The sequence below is a fragment of the Giraffa tippelskirchi genome, chromosome 3 (genome assembly GCF_054371585.1).
Source record: "Giraffa tippelskirchi isolate mGirTip1 chromosome 3, T2T-mGirTip1v1.2.pri, whole genome shotgun sequence".
Lineage (NCBI taxonomy): Eukaryota > Metazoa > Chordata > Mammalia > Artiodactyla > Giraffidae > Giraffa > Giraffa tippelskirchi.
The window spans coordinates 180661744-180668172 of record NC_137277.1 but is presented as its reverse complement, the minus strand read 5'-3'; the positions used below and the strand labels follow the sequence as shown (position 1 = coordinate 180668172).

Here is a 6429-nt window from a genome sequence, read left to right as displayed (position 1 = left end):
ACGGATCCATTTCTTCTCCCATAAATGTCTTTTAATCCCCCAGTCAGAGTGGTCTGAGGAGGTGACCTAAGCTCTAATCCCTGCTTTTAGCTGACATTTAATGTTACGCTGGGAAAGTTTTTCTCTCTCTCTAGACCTCAGTTTCCCCATCTGAAAGCAGAGGGGAGGGCAGGGACAGAATTCCGTCATCTAAATGCTTCATTCCAAAGCGATCATTCTGCCCTTGGGAGCCAAGCTGCTACACTATTCCCAGCCTAGCTAGGCCTGCCCCTCACTCGATCTCCCCCCATCTTTCCTCTCCCGAAGTGGGAGAGAATTCAGCCCAGGTGACCAAACACAGCTGTGCAGCTGCTGGCCCTCTGGGCTCAGAAATGGTGCAGACGGAGGCAGCTAGGACCCCGCAGGCCTGGGTAATTAAACCTCAGGGAGGCGGGTTCTGATGAGCAGTAGAACTGGATGGATGATTAGACGGAAACTGCTCTGTTTCCAGGATTCAGAGTGTGAGTCCTGGCAGGAGGTGGGCAGAGCCCTGAGTGCTGAGGGTGTGGGTGGGGGCCTGTGAAAGAAGGTTGGTGGGTAGGCTCCCCCAAGGCCCAGGGAGAGGTCAGCTTGGGGTGGGCAGGCAGAGATGGGGACAGTGACTGTCCCTGAGTTTGTCTTGAATAAAATGCTCACCAACATCATATCCTTTTTTCAAAGTGCTATCTAAGTGTCAGCTATTACTATTATGCTTAATCTTTGTAATTACCCATCACCACATTAAAATATGCTCCCATTTATTGAGCATTTACCTTGCATCTGGCCCTGCTGTAACTTCTCCAAGGCTCCTGACTTCACTAATCTTCATGACACCTCAGAAGACACCTATCATTTTATTACGTCCTCCCACTTTATGGATAAAAAAATTGTGTGGTTAAGCGATTTACTTCACACAGCTTGTAGGTGCTGAGGGCGGGGTCTGAATTCAGGCTGTCGGGCTCAGCACCCTGCATATAAACTCTGTGCTGCACCGTCTCCATGTGGACCCCACTGCCCCCCAGGGTGGGGTCCTTGTTCTCATATGACAGATGAGGAGAGTGAGGCTAAGAGTTGGGGGGAGGACCAGCCCAAGGTCCTACTGGAAAGTCCCACAGTGCAATCTGCACCCTTTTGGGGAGGGGGTGCCTGCCCTCCTTGTATTCTCTCTGCCAGCCTGACGTTTAGAGGGAAGGGTGCTCAAGGGCTCACCCCAGGTCCCCCAAGTGGGTGGTCAGTGGAGGAACCATGGGGGAGAAGTGGCCCTGTTCTCCAGCGGACCCCTGTTCTTGCCATTCTGCCTTGTGGTTCTGGGCCAGTCACTTAACTCTTCTGAGCCTCAGTTTCCTTCTCTGTAAAATGGGGCAGTGGCAGCTTGTTCAGAGACTGGGAACTGAGGCAGGCACAGGTGTTGAGCAATAGTAGGTGCTCAGCAATGGGTGTGCCTTCCCATCCCTCTTGGAGCTGAGGTTCCTGCAGGCTGGGCTCCAGCATTGGGCCTGATGGTCCCTGCTGTGGTCCTAAGCTCCCACCAGGGACGGACAGGTCTCTCCAGGGAGGGCCTCTGAGCCCCCAGCTAAGGCGAATCTAATGCCTCAGCCCTGCTGTCTGGACCCTCGGACCTGACTCCTCATGACCCATGGTTATGCCCTGTCATCCGTCATCACACTGTCCCTTCACCATGCCCCCAATACTAATAATTAACCCTCCTAGGGCACTCACAGCCCATCTCACATAATTCTCACAACTAACAATCCTGTGCAGGAGGAACAGTCTCTGTGCCCAGTTGAAGATGAAGAAAAAGAGACTTGGAGAGGGGAAATAAACAATCAGGAGGTGGGCACAGGGGCCCACCTTCCTCCAGGACACTTGTTGTTACCCCTAGGCACAGACTGGCAGCTGCCCTCCATCACCCATTCCCAGGTACCTTCACTTGCCTCCCCTCCCATGCCCTGCCCCTGACAAGGTGCCAGCTGTCCCCTGCCCACCTCCATCACTGCACGTGCACACAAGCACATGCCCGCACACACACCCTCATGCACATTCAGGCAAACACGAGGGGTCCTCACGCCCAGATATGTCTCCACGTCCACATTTACACTCACTACTATAAACTCCTTCCCTCACAAAGTCTCCCCAGGGGCTTTCTCTTACCCACTCTTGTTTCTGGACATGTTACAAAACTCGTTGTCAGATTTAAAGCTGAACGGAGAGACAGGCAAAGAGGAGCCAAATCTCATTTTATTTATCAGTGGTAGTAAAGCAATATTTCAAGTGATAATTATAATAATTAAAAATTCTGTTATCTTCTGTGGGGAGGAAAGTGCTGGCTGTACAGCTGGCTGGGGGTTGATGAGCAAAGCAGAATGTTCTGATAACAAGATTTCAGCTCAAAAACCTCCTAAGTCCCGAGGTAAGTGTGCTGGGCATTCTGGAGCTACTGAACAGGCTGACAGAGAGTCCAGGACGGGGAAGTTGAGAGGTACTCTTCCATGACCAGGTGACCCTCACCTGTATGGCCTGTGAGCCCTTGGGTGGACCCAAGGAGGCAAGGGGACCCAGAAGGTCTCAGCCTCCACCATGAGCCGAGGCCTGATGCCCCTGCACTAGGAAGTGACCTCACACGTGGGTCCGGAAATCCACATTAGTCCAGTTCAGTCGCTCAGTCATGTCTGACTCTTTGCGACCCCATGGACTGCTGCACGCCAGGCCTCCCTGTTCATCACCAACTCCCAGAGTTTACCATGTCCATTGAGTCGGTGATGCCATCCAACCATCTCATCCTCTGTCGTCCCCTTCTCCTCCTACCTTCAATCTTTCCCAGCATCAAGGTCTTTTCAAATGAGTCAGCTCTTCACATCAGGTGGCCAAAGTATTGGAGCTTCAGCTTCAACATCAGTCCTTCCAGTGAACGTTCAGGACTGATCTCCTTTAGGATGAACTGGTTGGATCTCCTTTCAGTCCAAAGGACTCTCAAGAGTCTTCTCCAACACCACAGTTCAAAAGCGTCAATTCTTTGGCACTCAGCTTTCGTTATAGTCCAACTCTCACATCCATACATGACTACTGGAAAAACCATAGCCTTGACTAGACGGACCTTTGTTGGCAAAGTAATGGAAATCCACATGGTGGGTCCCATTATGAGGTATGTCATGTGCCTGCTCTGCAGTCAGCCTGGCCTGGGGGCCATGGACGACCCACCCCTGACTTTGGGTGTGTCACCCATGCACGCTGCATAGCTTTGGCTCTTGGCCATTGCAAACACCTTCCCTGCCAGCTCCTCACTGCAGCCACCCAACAACCCACCACAATGGAAGCTTGAGAGAGCAGAGTCCTGGTCTCCACTGCCCACTTCTGTGTCCTCAATACCCAGACCAGGGCCTGGCACATGGGGGGCTTCCAAGAAACGTTTGTCTAAGGACCACAGAAGAGTGTAGATAATCAAGACACATTCATGTGGTAAGCATTCTCATCCCCATTTAACAAGGGAGGAGCCTGAAGCTCAGAGACATGAAGTGCTTGCCCAAAGTCACACAGCTGATAAGGAGGGCAGGGATTAGGGAGGGGAGGGTCAGTGGTGGGCCTTGGGGAGCAGCATGGATCCTGGGGAGAGAGGGCCAGAGCCGTTGTGCATTTAGACAAAACAAATCACATGCTTTACAAGGCTGTAGCCATTCCTGGGGAAAATCAAGCCAGCCCAAGGGACCGTGGACTTAGGAGGAGAGGCAGGAACACCAGGACCTGGCCAATCACCAAGAGGCTGGAAGCAGAGGCAGGTGGAGCAGAGCCAGACCCGCCTATAGTGGTCAGGATGGTCCCTCCCACCGGCTTTTTGTTCCTTGACCTCCTTGAGTTCTCTCAACAGCCCTACATCCAGTGCAGGAATAATCACCTTCACTTTGCAGATGAGGCAGCTGCAGCACCAGAACTGAGCCAGGCCCTGGCTTCTAGCCCAGGGTGCTGAGTCCTGCCCCTTTAGCTTCCTGCTGGCTGCCCTGGCCCAGGGCCCTACTGGGCAACCCCTCTCCCGACCTGTCCTCTGTGACCATCAGCCCCCTCTTCTCATCAAACACCCCCACCCAGAGCTCAGCTCAGAGCTGCTGCCCCCTCCCCAACTCCCTCTCCAGCCTCCATCCCTGAGCCCCAGATCCTCAGCTCCAGCTGCCCCCAAACACGCAGACACCAGGTTAGGGAACCACAGAATGTTGGGGTTGGCAGCAGACTCAGGAACATCTAGTCCACCCCTGGGGGCCCACCCAGGTGGGAGCAGTGATCCCCCAGCACCACGCTGTGCCCCTCCCCCCATGAAAGCCCCCAGGGCTTGGCTTGGGGTGCTGCTGTTCTCCCAGTATCCTTCCCGTTGCTTCCTGCCTCAGTCATCCCCCCAGCAGACTCTGCAAATCCAGCTCTAAGGTTTGATTTACAAACTTTCTGGGGAAGAAGGGTAGTGTCTGTACCTGCCATGACTAAAGAGGCTTGGTGATTTACTCTGCCGGGAAATGCTGGCTCCTCCCGAGGGATGGTCTTGGCTCCTCCTGGTTGAAGGCTGAAATTTATTGAGGCTTCTCTTTCCCAAGGATCCTCCTGGTGGCTTTGGGGTGGGGGCAACAGTGGTAGAGGAGCCACAGGGACTCCCATACAGTGGGGAGCAAACCTAGACAGTGCGATTGGAACAAAGATGAACTTAGGGATCACCAGGGTCTTGGGTTTGAATCCCTGCCCCACTACAGCAAAGCTATGTGACCTTCAGTGGACCTTGATTTCCTCATCTGCAAAATGGGTATAATCATACAATGGCATTGATGACATCTGCCTCCTAAGATGATGAGGCTTAGACTAGGGGTGTGTATAAATGCCAGGCACATAGGAGGTGCTCAGGAAAGCTAGATTCTCTCCTCTAGCCCACTGAGGTCTCCCTTTTCCTGCCAGATCACCTCCTCTGGGTCTCTGTCCTTGCTTTCCTCTAAGTGCCCTCCTGCACCCGTCTCAGTCCTGGGGGAGAGCAGACCCTGTTGGTCTCACAGGTTCCAGGTTCCTGTGGCTCAGGAAGGAGAAGGATGAGGTCCCGTGGGCAGGATGGGTCCAGCTTCATGCCAGGACACTGGGCACAGATGGCTCACATGCCCAGGGATGTTTAGCAGTGCGGCTGTTTTCCTGCTGGTGAGTTAACACATCTTGTCTATAAAGGGCCCCTGGCAGAGGAAGGGGCCTCTGGGGCTGAAGTTGTGCTGTGATCCAAGGGGTCAGCAGAACTCTTTAACCTGTCTGGATTCTAATAAGTAAGAAGGGTGGTGGGCACAGGCCTCATGAGGCATCTAACCCAGGGTCTGGCTGGCAGAGGTCATACCACTGAAGGCAGTGGGAGGGAGGCAGCGCCATGCCCTCTGAGGGATCTCTGGGCTCCTTGGGGTGAGATCTCAAAACAACCCCTTCCGTTCTCAAAGTCGCTACTACTGCCAACAGGGTACAGTGTTGGAAGGAGAGGGCCTCTGGAGTCAGACCAGCCGGAACCCAGCAGGGCCACCAGAGACCACGGGCTGTCTCCTGAGACTCAGTCTTCTCACCTAGAAGTGGAATGCCTGGATCATATGTTTAACATTTTAAAACGCTGCCAAACCCTTTCCAAGTGCTTAAACCATTTCACACTTCCATCAGCAGTATATGAGAGCTAGTCTCTCCACACTCTTGCCAACTCTTGTTATTGTCAATGTTGCTTTGTTTTAGGTGTTCTAATAGGTATGTAGTGATGTATCATTGTGGTTTGATTTGCATTTTCTATTTACCTAGTGACTAATAGTATTGAGCATCTTTTCATGCATTTATTGACCATTTGCCTGTCATTTGGAGAAATGTCTTTTCATATATTTTGCCCATTTATGAATTGGGTTATTTGTATTATTGAGTTGTAAGAGTTTTTAACATATTCTGGATACAAGTCCTTTATTTGAATATAATTCACAAATATTTTCTCCCATTTTGTGGCTCTTTTATTCTTTTACTAGAGTCTGTTAAAGAGCAGAAGATTTTTCTTTTTTTTTAGCTTTTTATCTTTATTGAAGTATAACTGATTTAAAATACTGTGTTAGTTTCAGGTGTACAGCAAAGTGATTCACACACACACACACACATATATAAGTTCATATAAATGTATCTTAGAGGTTATTATAAGATACTGAATATGGTTCCTGTGTTATACAGTAAATCCTTTTTGCTTATTTATGTGTATCAGTTTGAGTCTTTTAATCCCATACTCCAAATTTATCTCCCCACATCCTCACGTTTGGTAACCATAAGTTTTCTATGTTGAAGAGCAGAAGTTATAAATTGTGATGAAGTTCAATTTAATCAATTAGTTCTTTCATGAATCTTGCTTTTGATGTTACATAAAAGAAACATTTGCCTAACCCAAGATCA

The 6429-nt window shown here is 50.8% G+C and overlaps 1 long non-coding RNA gene across 1 annotated transcript; it reads left to right on the top strand.

Moving 5' to 3' along the window:
- The first annotated feature begins 3214 nt into the window (after nucleotides 1-3214).
- Nucleotides 3215-5705, top strand: LOC145540842 (uncharacterized). Its single transcript, XR_014078581.1, has 3 exons — nucleotides 3215-3474; nucleotides 4945-5175; nucleotides 5479-5705. It is a non-coding gene; the product is annotated as an uncharacterized LOC145540842 (long non-coding RNA).
- Nucleotides 5706-6429: the final 724 nt, after the last annotated feature.